The sequence below is a fragment of the Copidosoma floridanum genome, unplaced genomic scaffold (assembly GCF_036245765.1).
Source record: "Copidosoma floridanum isolate Cflo_tuat_1 unplaced genomic scaffold, Cflo_Japanese_pri ptg000014l, whole genome shotgun sequence".
Taxonomy (NCBI): Eukaryota; Metazoa; Arthropoda; class Insecta; order Hymenoptera; family Encyrtidae; genus Copidosoma; species Copidosoma floridanum.
Window position 1 is genome coordinate 6,232,126 of NW_028321891.1, and position 17,402 is coordinate 6,249,527.

General features: G+C 44.0%; 1 protein-coding gene across 1 annotated transcript in view; it reads left to right on the top strand.

The window, feature by feature from the left end:
* Positions 1–1,481: 1,481 nt before the first annotated feature.
* Shrm (shroom) overlaps positions 1,482–17,402 on the top strand; it is a 104,848-nt gene continuing 88,927 nt past the window's right edge. The window contains exon 1 of the mRNA XM_089591873.1: positions 1,482–1,702. The gene's annotated coding sequence lies outside the window, so the exon portion shown is untranslated. The remainder of the gene's footprint in view (positions 1,703–17,402) is intronic.

Sequence of the window (17,402 nt, forward strand, 5' to 3'; positions counted from 1 at the left end):
GCTAAAAAATAAAAAAAATAAGAAAATTTCCATAGTTTTGCTCTTACCGAAAACAACGAGCGCGGACCACCCGTGAAACAAAGTAAGAATTTAACGTACGCGTGCCTTTCCTACTCCCACAAATAAAAGTACATCGCTGGAGCAAACAACCCGCGTCATTTTTATTTTTTTTAATTGTTTTTTTTTTTTTTTACAACAACGACCCAGTACGTGCGTGTAAAGTGTAGCTCATAGGTGGAGAGGCCACCTTTACCAGCTTCTCTCTCGATTGGCACCCCTCCCCCGCTTCTCTCTCTCTTTCGCTCCTTCGTTTCTTCTTTCTCTTTCGCGCGACTTGTGCGGAGGCGAAGTTAGTCTCGCGTCTCCGAGCGCAAGAGCGAGCAAAGGAGAGACGAAACCGACGGCCGGCTGATATATATATAAGTATATGCTTACAGCACAGGTATACGATATCCCAACACTGGCGAAGCGAATGAGCCTCGGAGCCGACATGGGCGCCGTGGAGCGAGAGGCACCGCAGTCGCGCATCGGCGCTTGCCCCGAGCGGCAGCGGCGAGACCGGTCGCTCGTTACCTATGATCGATCGATCGATCCTTTGCCCGCATCTTTCATTTCTTCTTCCTCTTCTTTATACCTATACTATACCTGTACGACTCATCACCTGTCTTTGCTCAAACTTACGTTCGTGTCGTGGATTAACGCCCAAGGTGCTTACTTTTTTGACGCTCGCTGTGGCGCTGTGCGTTCAACGATCGGCAAAAATCGGTATGGATTGATCTGCCGATTCCGCGCACCAAACTAAGCTATTTTTCTCAGAGAGGTATTCCTCGAGCGTGACAGAGGCTCGCCAACAGTGCAGTGAAAACTAACACACGACGAGCAAAGTGGATAAAGTGCTACGGACGCCCCTGTGACTTGTAACTCACATACCTGCGCACGCGGGGCATACTGATTATCATTTTTTTTTTTTTTTTTCTTATTTGTGTCTTTTTTTTCGGTGCTCTGCTTTCTTTCGGCTCTTTCTCTCTCCCTTTCCGAGATCGGTGCAGCCTAGTGTTCTCTCTCTCTCTCTCTCCGCTGGACGCGAGGGAACGCGGATTAAAAGCCCCGCGCGTACCGGTTTTCCATCCCACGTACATAGTTACAACGTACGTAGGTACCCATATATATATACATACATATATGTAATATCGCACGTACGCGTAAAGGTACTTGCTACAGTGGTGCTGGTGGTGGTGGTGTTGTTGGTGGTTGTGGTGCATAATATATACGTGCACGGCCGGAGAGAGAAAAATCAGTGATCGGCCCGATAGGGTGGGGGAGGGATAAAAAGAAAGAGAGAGAGATATAACTACATGTATATTTATATATATATATATACATTGAGAATAAAGAAAAGGCCGTAACTACAACGGCAGATCAAGTGACTCGCGAGTGGAGAAAAAGACGAGGAGGAGGAGGAGGAGGAGAGATATAAAGAATAAATCGATAAGAGAAACTGCAGCTGCCGATGTTGCTCCACTTGTTGCTTCGGTTGGGTGTTTATTGTAGTATTCGTTGTTATTTCGCTGTGCCTCGGGAAGCTGCAACGTAGTGGAAGAAGCAGAAAAGGAGGAAGAGAAGAAGAAAAGTGCAATATATACCTCCGTATAGACGACCAACACACGGGGCTCTGAATGGAGCAACTTCCCTGAATCAACAGGTAGGTCACGAAAGCGAATGGGGAGGAGAAAAGGGCGTAGGGCGGCGCTACTGCGGGCAAAGCCGAGCTAGGACTCTTTTCTCCCCCCTCCCCCCGTCCCTCTCATCTCAACTCCTGCAGCGGCTTTTCTTCCCTCTTTTCCGCGTACAACAATGGTATATACACAAATATATAATGTTAGGTGTACATGATTATTGTTACACGCCGGAGTCTGCGTGGGGAATGTTTGAGGAACTAAACACGGTGTGCGAAAGTTTTGCCATGTAACGCGCATATACTTAGTGTGTAAGTAATTCTCGCGAATTTTTATGCTCTGATTGTACACCTACGCATGAGCGTTATGTACACGATAATGCTCGGGTCTACCGTCACGTCTGTGTGCGTTATCTGTGGGAATTTACGTTTCAGGAAGCAGGTGTATTGAAAGTATGATGTATATTCCACTCGTTAAGGAACATTTTTTTTTTTTTTTTTTTCGTAATGCGTGCCGTCTGGCGTGTAGTTTACTCGGCAGAGCTGTTACAAAAATAATGTGCATACACATTTGGATGAAACTCACGTAAATTATCGACTCTTCCAACATCGTGGAGTAAACTTTTTTTCTCTTTTTTTTTTTTTTGAAATCCTCATATTTGGTAGATGCTTTAAAATAACAAAGAAAACAAGACAAAAATCAATCCCTCGGTGCGGAGAAAAAACACACTTAAGGCCGAAATTTACGGCTCACCAGCCGTAATACTCGGCGACTTTGACAAAGACACGGGGCGCTCGTTTGAAAACATCACGCGAAAGGAAACCCGTGACTTTTTTGTCAACGATACTTTTGGGCGCTACAGCTGCTATATGATGTACACTGGTGCTTCCTACACGTGTGTATAATACCTGGAGCCTGGAGGCTGATGAAGCTCCACTGGCGGCCAAAGCGTATGTGGGCTCGGTTACGCAACAAGCCCCATCGTATAGAAATTAATCGATTATGGAATCCTTGGGGAGGTGCTCCCGAACTTTTGCGAACCCAACAAAGCACGGAGTCGTAATGTACAACGCATACATGTACAGAGAAAAGAGAGACGTATATCTTTAAAGATGAGATCGCGTATGACATGCAATTGGTGGTTTTATTGCTTGTGGATGGAAAAAAAAAAAAAAAAAAAACCAAAGTCTCGTCGATACTGCCAGAGTTTGACAATAAGCTTCGAGGCATGTACCGAAACCTATATACGTGTTACGTCTCGAAAAGTGGACTCCCACGCCAGGCGTTGCGCCAATATTTCCGAAGAACAGTCGTATAAATGTACATGGGAACAGGGGACCCGGAATAAATACATATTAGTTTGAGGACCGCTTGGAGCGGCGCTGTGTGTACGAAAAGAAGTGCATGGGCGCCTGTAGGGGCAACGCGGCTCCGTTTATAATGACCAACGAAGCGAGGGTCGGTGGTATATATATATATACACGGGGCAGGAGCAACAAAATATTATGCAGCGCGGCGATCCTGTAGAGCACCCCTCTCTCTGTGAGGTATATATGTGTGTACACCCACAATAGGGGACACAAAGTCATATATATATATATATACATCCTCCCCCTAACGTACATGTATATGCTCTGCTGACGACTTGGTGCTTCTGCAGCATCATGAGGCAGAACTGCATCAGCCGGCATATGGATGCAACGAGAGCCATACAGTCAGCATATCACAAGAGCTCATGTATATATACAGATACCTGTGGCTCCTCTCTCTTTCCTTACTTATATATATATATACCTCAGCTTAGAGAGCACACAGGCAGGTATAGGTATATAGAAGAGAAATACGTGTGTAAAATGTATACACGTATATATATATATATATACACACAAGCGGGTTTACACTCCAGGAGAGCAGCAGCCGCTCTTCTCTTCCTCGAGGCGGTCGCCAGTTTCTCACGCCTCGGGTGTATATATGCCCCCCTTCTCCCCACCCCCGCCCAATCTCTCTCTTTCTCTCGTTCCACGTGTATATGTATATATATCCTTTTCTCGCTCGTTCGCTTGTATACGTGCGGCGCCGATTTGATTTTTCGATTTTCGCGATATTGGCCTTTCCGCGAGTGTTTGGCACTCTTATCGCGGAAGGAGGGAGGCGGTGTCGGGCACGGGGAAAAGAGAGAGCAGATCCCCGCGGTTGGACCGGTGCGATTATACAATTTGTCGCGGCTCGGTTTTATTGGAGGCACGGAGAGGTGTTTTTCGTGGAGCTTTCGAGGACCATACCTATACGGAATAAGCTCCTGGAAGGGAGCTGCTTTCGTCGTCTCCGACTCGGTGGATGCACCGGGAAATTATCATATACACACCCACTATGGGGCACGTAGAATTATAGATCACGCGTGAGAGACACTTGTTTGCCGTATCGCGAATTCCAGGCAAACGTAACGTATAATGCATGTGTTCACAGTTGGCTCCGGTTGGCTCAGCTGTGTCTTACTTGTGAGTGCGTTTTCAACCGTTTTTGGATGATTTTGTGGGTTTTAGGTTCCCCTGCTTGTAAGTCCAATGAATTTTAATAGTTTTCCCGAGTGGGTGCAATTGAATCGTCACAGAGCAGCTTTTTTTTTTTTTTTTTTCTCCGCGTTGGGATTCAGTGACAAAACCTTTTGATTTTTCCAATGAGTATACCTACGTTGTCACAATCGAGACACTGTGATTGCGAGGCGAAAATCCATCTTTTCCGTGAGGACCGCCCTGTGGAACAGTACAAGATAATTACACGACTGCTCATCCACGTCCACTTTGCCGGCGTCGCCGTTGACCGCGTAAAAAAAGCCGCTCCTGTTACCGCTGCCGTATACACAACACCGGCAGCCGGTTTTCGCGCTGTATATACTCGCACGTCGAAAATGCCGGGAGAAGAGCATCAACCAAACAACATAAAGAACAGAAAAAGTGCCTAGCTCCGTATACATATAGGCTGATGGTGAAGTGTATACGTTGTACATATGGACAGGCGCGATAAACGCTCTACCCGTATAATATCCCGTGCATAAATATAATACGATGACTGAAGGTGGCGGCTTTGGCGCTCGTTAATGCACACGTATACATATTATATAGGTATAACCGTACATGCACGCGTTGGATGCGCCGGCTCGCGCTTCCGCCTTCACTCGCGCTATCACGTAATATGTATAATACACGTAGCCCCTTTACGTGGACGAGCTAAAATAGCTCAGCTCTCGTATATGTGTATATGTATACTTGATAATTTTACTTATGTGTATACGGTATTATAGGATGTACCTATGGGCGCAGGTGCATCACGTGTAATATTATGTATACAGGGGTTCCTTCCGCCCCCTTTCTTCCATTCCTCCCTTTTTTTCTGCTCTTCTGTATTCCCCCAAGAGTTGGTTTCTGTGTATGTGTGTGTGTGTGTTGCTGCGGTGCAGTGGGCGACAGGAAAGGGAGCTCCACCGGTGCTGAGTAACGACGCACCGTTACGATTCCGCGTGAGACACCCGGAACCTGAACTACGACGACGGCCTCCCTCCCTCCCTCTGTGTTGTCAGCAAGAAAGAGACGCGTAGGCACGGTCCGTCTCTCTCGGATTTCTCTCCCTTACCGGTTTTCGGGTGACGACAACCATCAGACGAGACGAAGAATTTTCGTGCACCTTTAACAGCAGGGGTTGCAGGCGTGCGGCTCTTTTCTTCGTTCCCTTTCCCTTTTTTCCCTTTTCCTCGAAAATTTTTGCAACCGCCGTGTACAGATACGGCACGTCGTCGATTTTTTTTTTTCTTTTTTTTTTTTTTTTTTTTTTACGAGCCAACGAACGAGTTTTCCACCGATTATCGGATTATGATATACTCGTATAAAACACAGCGCCCGAGGTGTGACTCACGCTGATAAGGGATATATTACGCGGACGTAACGAAAGGTATTTTCTTAGTCACGCGCCGTGTAACACTGTTCTCGCAAGGCCAGTTACATTTCATCGGTACATATATACATACACCTACAACGCTCCGGAGAGAGAGGAGTTAAAAAAAAAGTCTTGTACCTATAGCGACAGAACAGCCGAGCAAGGCAAAATGCGGTCGTTTCTGAAATAACGATCTAATTGCACGCGGGCGCTGATCTATACGTATTTTTGGGCTCCAACAAAAAAACAAAAAAAGTGGGGTTCCTTGGAAAAGGAAATCGAAATAATCAAACGGCACGTTGAACTCCAACGAGACGCGCAGCTAAGTAAAAAAAAAAAAGAAAAAAAATTAATTCCCGTCATCTCGGTTTTAATTATCAGCCATACGCGAACGGTATTTTTGGTTTCGCCGAGTACTCACACACCGATCCTCTCTTCTTTTTTTTTTGTTTTTTTTTTTTTCTTTGGATACGAGCTATCGGCTCACGCGAGCGCAAGAGACCCGAGGGAGAGAGGAATCCTTTCCGGTTCGCTGCTGCGGAGGCGTGCGAGGAGAGCGTTTCGTGTATATATGGATATATACATGTATATATATATCCGTGTATGCATTATACACCACCTACGTGCGCGCGTCGGGAAGAGGAATTCGTACGCTCGCGGAATCCGCTGGCTCGACTCGCTCGCGCTTCCTCGTCAGATGACTGACCTCCACGCCGCCCTGGCGATTTTTCCCCCCTTCCCTCGATCCATCTCTTTTGAACTGTTTCGGAAGTACGTGAATATACCTACACAAGTAGGTACACCCGTACAGCACCTTTTTCTTCTCTTTTGGATGATATTCGACATGGAATATAATACTTGACTGCGATGCCAATAAACTCATACATGTATATTATATACTTGTGTATACGAACGCGCGCGAGAAAAAAGGGGGAAGAAGAGCAGCAGGTGCTGAGCGGGGCGCACTGCATTACTTACGGCTGATGCGAACGGAGGAACGCTTGGGTATATCCTTATACCTACGTGTGCCTGCCCGTGTATATATATTTTGTAAGAGCGTATACATAAACGTTCCAAGGCGAGGAGTAAGTGTAGGATTCTTCGGCTGCTGGAGAAATCCAAACGATGCGCCGAGACACGTTCGTGATTTTAGAAGTGAATTTTATGCTGCCCGTGTGCAGTTGGAGGAATTTTTTGCAAGCTCGTTCCCCCTTTCCTTTTTTTCCGTCCAACTTTGGGCGGTCGATAGGGAATTCGATCTATAAAAGAGGCCAGTGTTATAGTTTTAGACCTATGTGTGGATCAACGGGGTTCTTTGATGCTTTTCGCGTCTGTACCAACTCGTGCGAACATCGGACTACACTCTCAATGGACCTAGTTGTAACTGGCTTTTTTTTTTCAACTGTACGCTTACGCAATAAAAATAATAATCTAGACGGTCTTCAATCTTAGATGATACGAGCGTACGTACACAACTCGGGATTGGATTGTTTTGGGCTGCCTTGGAAATGTCAAACGTCTCTTCACATAAATACGAGCGCCAGAGGCCGCGGATACATATTCAAACGATTGGAGGTAATTTTCTCGACAGATAAGGGAACTTTGACCGCGTCCCAGTAAACTCATTTCTTCACCGCCTAATGGACTCTCTGCGGCCAAATGGGTGGTAAATATCCTCCGATAATTACATGCAATTACGACGGCGCGTCTTTTCATTTCATAGCGATGTTCAATCACGTATTTCGCAACGAAAGGCCGTATTGTTTCGATGTACCTGGAAAAGTAATAAAAAAAAAAAAAAAACCCCTGACGTAACACTCCGTTTGATTATTATTTTTAGATTTTAGACGTTCGGCGAGCCTATTATACTATGTATGTATTATGCGCATAACGGACGATCACGGGGCCCATGGGATTCTCCATTCACGCGACCGCGCATGAATGAAAATCCGGCCGTTCATAAATATTTCGACGCATGAAAGCGAAAGAAAAGGAAAAAAAAAAAAAAAAAAAAAAAAAAAAAAAATATTAATCGTTAGAGGCGTGCGCTGTGTACGGTGAATATTTAATCGCCGAGGAATTCGAGGAGGGGGTCCCCGCGTGTACCTATTGAAATCGGCCAAACCCGTTTCTCCTCCGCGCAGTTTTAGGATTTTAATCAATTTTCGTTTGATCGGCCGAGCTATGCGCGTACGTCTGCCTTTTTATTCGCGAGAAATGTAATCGTCAAGATATATAAATAACTTGTAGGTATAGGTACTAAAAAAAAAAAAAAAAAAAAAAAAAAAGAAAAGAAACCGATGAGTAATCATCTCCGGGTGGTGGTGCGACTTTTATGCGTTTTCGCCTGTTTGACTTGGCATGACGAAAAATCCTTATTCGCCCGCAAAGCGTGGGCAGGGGATAAAATAAAATAAAAACGCGAAACAAAGACGGCCAATCCAGCCGATCAGGTTCCACAGCCGCACAAAGATCCGTAATCCAAGAGAGCGCGTGTATATATATACATACGAAAAAAAATCCGCGTGTAGTATCCTTTCATCCGATGGGTACATCGCACACGCGGCAGTGAATAACGTCCACTCTTTATATTAACATCTTTGTCCGCGAGCGCGCATAATTTTTCCCCGCCGACTCGACCATCGTGCGTTTGGCTGCTTTGTTTTTTTTATTCCCTCCTCGTCCTCTTTTCTTTCAAATGCAGGGGTGTACAGTTAAGCAAACACCTACGTGAGCCATCACGGCGCCGCTCGCCAAAAACGGAAGCCGGTATTTCCATAACAGTATTTTTCTCATCGATTGTCAATTACCCATTCTCGGGACGCTTTCAATGGGTTGGACCGACTCGAGAAGCTGTAGATCAAGCACAAATTTTTTTTTTTTTTTTTTTTCTTACTTGCACGGTCAGGCGCGTTTTGAGGTCTACTCTGTGATAGTATACACAAGGTGTGGCCTCTCCCTATACCCATTGTCCATCATCACCATATTTATAACTCGTGTGTTCGCGGAACACGGGCGCGCGTGTATATATAAACATATATATATGTATGTGACACGTGGACGTCTTGTCTAGCTTTGGATTTGTTCAGCGATTTTTAATCCGATTGTCTCGGGTTTCTTGCTCCTTGCATTTCAAAACGCATCACTTGGGACAGAAGGGAGACGCAAAAGAAAAAAGACCAATCTGTGAGTCTGATTCGTTTGGATTGAAGTGCACGTACCACAACCCCCGGGGATTGTCAAACAAGCCCTCGTTTGAAATGTTAAAACTTTGCTTTGCTCGCGTATGCCTTTACGTTTAGTTTTTGTTTATACACGTATATAAATACATATGTATACCTTTGGGACGATAAACATTGAAACGAAGGCGATTTCGCAATTTCCACGAAACAAAATTGTGTACGGGCACTTGGGTAATATCGTGTGCGCCATGCATGTGTACACAAATAAATCCAGCTGGAAAATAACTTTCAGGCCAAAAGTCTTAATTAAAACACACCTGAGAATCAGCTCGACCCAACAGTGCACCCCACAATGCTAAAATGTTGCGGAGGAAAAAAAAAAAAAAATTTTTAATTCTCCTTAAATAAAGCACCCGCGACCGCGCCGAGTCAATTAACCGATAACGTTGCAGTGCGCGGCGCGTAAGACAACAATGGAAGCCAGTAGGTTAGTATACCTTCTCTCTCTCTCTCTCTCTCTCTCTTTGGAAATTAATTCGTCGGTTACTGTAAAAATTTATGTTACATATATACAACGAGCACAAAAGACCGCACATACACACACACACCCACCTATCCCAATTTTAACTAATTGAATGCAAACGATACAAATTTTTTTTTTTTTTTTTCCATTCTCTCCCTGTAGGTATGTGCATGGCGGTAACCCAATTAGAGCTCATTATACCCGTGCACATCGGTGCGCGAACGTCTCAATTTTCCGTGATTACGAAACAAAGGCATCGTCGTAACGTGCACACTTGCGGGCGTATCGATGCCAATGGCCATCCGGAGATGATGATGATGAAGAAGAGCGTCCTATATTTTTGTGAAATCGAGAACTTTGGCGTACGAGATGCACAACGCGCTAGAAGGAGCATGTACCTATACTCTTTATTAGGGTATATTATGTACAACATAATACAGGGAAAAGGATATCATAATATATATATGCTGCGCGGAGTTACGATGCGTGGAAGATAACGGCTTCGCTCTCCCTCTGTGTACCTCCACCAGTAGTAGTAGGAGCCTGTAGGTATAAGAAAGGACGGTGTACACACGAAGACACACACACATGTGAGAAGAGGAGGCCCTAATTAGTAATTAACGAGCGTCTCGAAACGCTTGCCTGATGCTCTAATCTCTGGCGCGGCTGCATCATCGTGCGTTGCGTGCATGGGAGAGGTGCATCGAAAAGACGAGAGGCCGCCTACATTATGTACCTACCTTTTACTCCCTCGTCTCGTATCTCTTTTTTTGCACACAGTATACATACATATACATATACATATACCTACGCGCTGATGCGCCTATATATAGTTACATCATACACAGGGAGGCTCTTGCTCGCTATGACGCCAAACTCGAGAGGTGGACGAGACTCGCCGATGAACTTAACGGTCGTCGATCGGCCGTGGCTACGTACAAGCATATACATTATGAGCTTGCTTCGTTCACGCGTGGAGCCGCGGTGTACTCGTGCATACAGGCAGTACACGCGTAGTATAGTTGCCGTGAATCCTCGTTCTCACGCGCTACTCTCAGCCACAGCTGATGGTGACTCTCCTCCTTATATACACCCTGGGCTGAACGTATAATATGTATACATATATACAATGTGTATCCGTCTATATCCATACACGTTTACACAGTCTCATACGTACATCAGTAGATGAGGTATGGTTTTGGTACGCCAACACCATGGGAGCTTTTGGTTTCATTTTTTACCAGCTGGATCACGATTTTTCGCTCAAAGAAAGAGAAACCGCGGGACGTGGAGTTGTCGAGAGCGGCGCGCATCCGAGTGTCAATATTGATTTGTTGATAAGCCGATTATTGAGTTTTTTTTCCCCCTTTGTTCGGTGTAAATAATACATGTATATATGTGTGCGCGTCGATGCTTGCTTCTCTTTCGATCGGAACGTAAATTTTTTTTTCTTCTCTTTTTCTTTCGTTTTGCGGCGCTGTTCTTTGTTGCCTATGTATGTATAAGTTTGAATTAATTTATCGGTGTACGTTTGCCGGGGGAATTCAGTGCTTACACGGAATAGCGCTTAGAAAAATGCATAATTCACCTGTGCTGTCACTCCGGCATTTCCGAACGCGGGATTATTTTCGAAATGTATCGCGCCACCGCCGCTTGTTTTATAATTGCGGATTGTCCTTTTTTTTCTCTCTCTCTCTCTCTCTCTCTCTCTCTCATTCTCTCCTTCTGTTTAATTTGAAATTATTTAAATAATTAAGTTTACACGTTGCGCGAGTACAGGGTGATGCCGCAAGCGCAGTGTTGCGAGGCTCGTTTAATTTTTGCTTTTCGACCTACTTTTGCTCGAACAGCTCCAATAAATCCAACTTCGTTGCTGTTGTTGTTGCAAACGCGTGAGAATAATTACATGGGGAACTCACCAAAAAAAAATAGCCCCAACTACACGTTCCATTACTCGAGTCATTGAAATTGCGCAGTTTTCAAAAGTACGTTGATATATACAACAACATAATATATTATATTCAGGTAGTCAGGAAGCTATTATAGGAAAGAAAAATCCATTTTGATATGCATAATATCCTTTTTACATGACTCTCTTTCATCGCGTTTTCCTCACATCTCGTGCAACTTGCGATAAAGTGTTTTCAGAGTAATCTTTTTTTTTTTTTTTTTTTTTTTCCCTATAACAGACGAGCCGCTTATCTTTTGAATTCTCTTTTTCTTTTTACGACCCATAATTTCCAGATCTTCGTGGAAGAAGACCCTCCAAAAGACAAAGAGACGCGTATCACTGTTTAAAATGAAACAACACACGCAATTGCTGCACACATTATAATAATAGTAGTATTTTAGTGAAAGTGAAGTTATGCGTGGAATTTTATCGCCACCGCGTGGCTACGTACCCACCAATATATATGTACGTACACAAAATAAGCACACGCGCGCACGAGAATGTGTTACACATCTGGCGCAGATACATGGAACTGCGAGTGCGATCAGCTGTGTGTGTGTGCGATTCTTTAATGATTCGAGTAAAAATTACAAGTTGCGCAAACGAGCCTCGTTCGCTTGTGTGTGCGCACGAGCCATTCAGTAGTAGGTAATGAGGTACGGTCGTCGCAAATAGATCGTATATACCTACACTCCACTGGCCGGCTCCCGGTGGTACAGTAATGAATGCGTACCCGTACCCCGGATGATTGGGAGCTTGACGTTTATTTCCAACTAGTCTGCAGCGTTTTGGCTTTTTTTTCTCTCCCCCCCTCCCCATAACCCGATTAGATACCGCGGCGATGATGAGCTCGTTTCCATTTCAAGATTATTTACGCGGTGATGGATTCCGAGACGTGTGTACTTATGGATGCTCCTTGTTTCGCGGGAGCGCAGTCATTCAGCCTCGCTCATTTGCACAAAAACAAAAACAAAAAAAAACAAAAAAAGAGTATACAACAGCAAAAGGCACTTACGAAAAATAGCTTTGCAGAGCACCTGTGCCGTTGTATATCTATTTCAAAATTGACGTCAGCGATAAATGTTACTTGATTATGCACGCAAAAGGAATTACCATTTACTGAACAAAAAAAAACAAGTCCACGATATAATGTCTCACGGGAGAAAAAACCTGAGATAATCGTCGGAGAGAAGGCCCCTCCAAAAAAAAGGCTAGCTCCCCCCTCCCCCATAAAACAAGTGAGCGAACCGTGCCCGTATCTATACTTTTGGAGCAATATGCTTTATGACAACCATAAACATAACAACAATTCCATCGACATTGTTTCTCCACGTTTCACCATAGATACAGAGAGAGAACCGAGAAAGTCCCAAGAGCGCGCGTTTTACCAGAGACAAATACACACGCGCACATACGTGTATTACGTATATCCTCGCCGATCTTACGGTGTACAAGCGCAAGTCGAGAGGGCGAAATCAAACCCATAACGCCGATAGATAATATACGTTTGTGCCATATTTGCGATTTTTACCTCTTGATGTATTCACAACGTTGCATCACATTTGAATCTCTTGCGGTAACGGGCAAAGCCGAGGGTTGGCGAAACAATATCGAGGGCCCCTCACAAAACGATCATTATACTTACGTTTTCCCGAGGGAGCAGCGAGACAGACCTGGGAGACGCACGTATTTAGCCTTACACGTTTGCATGGTATAGCCCCAGATCGGTATAATGTATATATAGCGCGTGCGGACAAAAAAAAAAAAAAAAAAAAACTTTGTCGTCTTGACTTTCTCCGCAATACGCTCGAGAGAGATCTTTGGCCCATACGTATACACGCAATATCGTTGTGACGATCGAAAACTCGCAAGTACCAAACAAAGACCGCATTTGTTTGTTGTTGTTGTAGGTATACACTTATGTACTTGTAATATCTGTATCTTGGGTACATAATGCTTGTTACTGTGCGCGCATGATCTTTGAGAACGACAAATATTTCATGCGCCGGTTCTCCCCCGATTATGTTTATGTGCCCATACACGATTGTATCGTCGTTCGCTCGGTGCTTGTTTATTTTATTTATTTGCGAATTGGAGCATACATATATATATATATATATATATATATATATATATATATACATGCCGATAGATCGATTTGACTCGCTGCGAATGTAAATCATGGTATATTATCGTGGGTACTTGTAGTTGCTTTTTTTTTGCAACTTTTATACGAGAGTGGTCTCGTTTTGGTCGAGAGGTATATGTATTCAAATGACGCATTTTGTACTGTTTTGTTCAAGAAAAAAATAAAAACCTTATTTTTTCGTACAATCGCATCAGTTTATGTGGTCAATTATATACATGTCATACTTTTTTTTACTAAAATTACAGCATGGGGTTTTTATAATGTTACAATAATGGGAGTAATACCACCAGCTAACATAGTCCAATATCTAGAATAACTGGATATCTGAACGTGTGCTGTGAGTTTAAGACACGAGCTTCGTTATTGGTAAATTCTCACGTGTGATAAAATAAGTAATGCCATCAATAGAAATACTCAAAACAATGTCATACAAATATTTTATAAAGGAGTGACAACTTTTTTTTGTCTCCAACACACATAGGTACAATTTTTTTTTTTTTTTTCAATATAAGGAGTAAAATAAATTTCTCAAGTGAAGAAAAAAAAAAGCGTGCTGTAGAAAAATTGCTTATTCATCGATATCGAAAATAATTTTTTACGAAATAATTGAGTACTCTTTTATACCGAAACTCCCCCGAGACCCATACTCATAGAGCGAAGGACGCTTTTCCACACCAAGAGCTTTCACAACAATCGAAATTGATGGCGCCCCGTAAATTGCCTTTTTGACGCCGGCCTTTCTAATTACCCGTGCCCAGCGCGTTGTGAAACATCGCTATTAATTCGGAAACTCGGTGTATGCGAGCCGAAAAACAAAAATGAAAAGGGAGTCGTTATACGTTGCTACGCGTGCATGGTAGTTACACCTATCTGCCGACTCACATTTGGCCCCTGTCCGGGCCCCAGGAGAAAGGGGGTACATTGTTCATTAATTTGTGACACCGACAAATGGCCTAGCGCGCGTGATCGTAAGCACGTCCCAGATCACGGGGGCCTTGTAATTTATTATAAATACGTGGCACCAGCACTGTCGGGCGGGGAAACTTGCATGTACTCTTTTTGCCCCGCGAAATGCACGCGTTATCTGGAACACGGGCGGCGTTGCGCATCGAAACTGTAACGAGAAAAAGAGAGGGCGTCGAGTGTATCTGGTGCTCTCCACCCTCCCTCTCTTTGAGAAAACGAGAGTCTCGAATGGAAAATTAACATATACGAATGGAGGAGAAGAGGCGACGGGCTGTTTATTTTTACGTCTAAAAAAACGCTGGCTCACGCGGATGCGCATTTGTCCGTACGTGTATGTGTATATACGTTCGTGCACGTAAAATAAGAGTGAAGATTTCACATCTATACACGAAAGGATTGTGTGTGTCGTTGTTGTAGCTGCACCACCGCTCACCGGAGCGCGGCTTTTCTACCTCTAATTTATAGCGACGTGATTACGATGCTATCCGATGTAGTTTTCTTTTTTTTTTTTTTGGCTTTTCGAGAGAGAAGTATTATTTTTCCCGGCGTTTGACCTTAATTTTTACAGAGAGAGAGAGAGATGAATATTTATAAGTACATTTATTTTATTTTTTTTTTTTTGTCGAAATTTTTTAAGGCGTCCCGGCTACCTGAGCCGAAGTCGTAAGAATGTCATTAAACGCCACAAGTACGCTTTTGCTGCTGGCAGGTATGCGATACACTTGAATATGCAGGTACACGGTATGGCTGTATACGTTTCTTCGATATGGTCTCTGAATGGAAAAAATTTGATGCAAATGCGAAGCCTTGCACTGGTGGTATAATATAATGGCAGTGGTATCATCGTCATCGTTTTTTTTTCTTTTTTTTTTTTTTTCTTCTCTCGTCTTCCGTTGCTAGACGAAGTAATCCACTTACTCTGCACTTTTATTCCGGTATGGATGTACATCGACTTCAATAATTTTTATCAACGCGATGCGTTACACAGACTATGATATCCAAACTCTTTTGGATAACATTCATATATTTATTCTCGATTTTTTGCTGTAAATGCGATGCCGCGTCTCGAATTGCACTTCTTGGTTGCAAATTTTTATTAAAAAAAAAAAAAAAAAAAAAAAAAAACCGCCTCTGATCTCTAATATTCGTTCGATTGGCCACACACACACACACCCATATTATAAGGGACGAAAGAACATGCCCATTTCGTAAAAATGTATCATTACTTCAATTTAGCATACCACGTACGGTGTTGCACTTCTGCTCGTTCCATCATTCGATGGCCGATTCTCCTTCACGGACGTTTTCTGCAAAAAAAAAAAAAAAAAAAAAAGAAAGAAAAAAGAAAGAAAAGAAAAAAAAAAGAAAAATACATCTCACCTTTGCTATGAGCTTCGCGTCTGTTACGAGATGAAGAAAAAAAAAAGCAGTCCATCAAGCGACTCATAAAAACACAAAAGGCCTCAAGAAGAGGGCGAGCGAGAGAGCCCATATAGCGAAACTTCAGCTGTCAAAGCCCCTTGCGTGTATACTATATAGAGTCTCGTCTTTAGGCGCGGCTGTCTGGCTCGCTTGCATTTTCCACGGGGTATGCATATAAGCACTGCACACACAACGTGCAAGATCAGCTGCCATGCGAAGCTATGGTATCCCTTTACTCCGTCGAGCTACACAATACAATGCCACCCTGTTTGCTCTTATTTCGGGGCGGCTGCATCAGGAATGCAAGAGGAGAGTATAGTGATGCGTGTATAGGTACATACGTATACATATACATATATATGTAAGGTACGCGCGCGTGCGTCCTTGCGAACGGAGAGGCCGTGTGCAGCTGCAGTGACGCTCGAAGAACGGCCCTGAAGAGGAAGAAGACAGAAGAGGAGCAGTAGATCGAAGAAGAGCTTCACCTTCGAGACTCTCTTATGCACGAGCTTGTATATATATATATATATATATATATCCGAGTCGAGTATTCGCGCGAGCGCGAATTAATGCAACGTCTTATTCTACCTACGTGTATTTATGTGGTGCACCACCTTCCCACCTCCGTCTCGTGTCTCTCTTTCTCGTTCTTCTTTGCAGGAGGAGGAGCGAAAGAGAGACGTTTATGTATACAGCTCGGGACGCTCATTATCGTGGCTGGGCGCCGCTAATTACTTTCCTCTCATGGGACTGCACGCGGGGCATCGTAGACCCCAGGTTTTTGCATTTCAATTTTCTTTTTTTCTTTTGTTTTTTTTTTCCTTCTTGGGTTCTCTATACCGAGAGCGAAAAAGGGAGTGGAGAGCTAGAGATTCGGTCGGTGGATTAGTTATTCCATCACGGAGAGAAAGGGGGGGGGTATAAAGAAGCAGACTGACTGACACGGCTCTCGAAGGGAAAGTGAAAATGATCGGCGCGAGAGGGGGACTTTTGGTCTTTACTTTTGAACCGTACAAGCATAGCCGAGACCCTCGGAATGCGTCCCTTCGTTATTCCCCCCCTCCCCCCATCCTCCGGAAGGATCTTTTCAATACGAATCGATCTTGGATTATCATTTTTTTTTACCTCCGTGTCGGTCGATGAGATTACGATCACGAAGAGAGGATGAAAAAGCAGCTATGGAATTCCTATCTGGAGTAATGAATTTCGGAAGGAGGCCGATGATGCAATAAAATTCCAAAGGCAAGGCTCCCGGGTGGGAAGAAGCTCGTGGCGCTAGAAAAAAAAAAAAAAAAAGGACTGATTTTATTCACACGCGCAATGCACGGGAGGAAACAAAGTCGACCACAAAAGTTGGGGTGAAATAGTTAGATATCCCTTCGAGGAAGAGCTCGATGCGTGCGATGAAATTCCGCGCCTATACATATAGCTTATGGTCTCCCTCCCGGGAGCTTCATCCTACGAAGCAACCCATCGATCCCCCGGCAATTTCAGACGCCGATTTTTTGCGGAGAATAACTCCCGGGAGCCGCGCGCGTACACCTACTTACATTGTACAATGGACAAGTTGGTCGCGAGTCTTTTCGAGAGGAGGACTCACTAC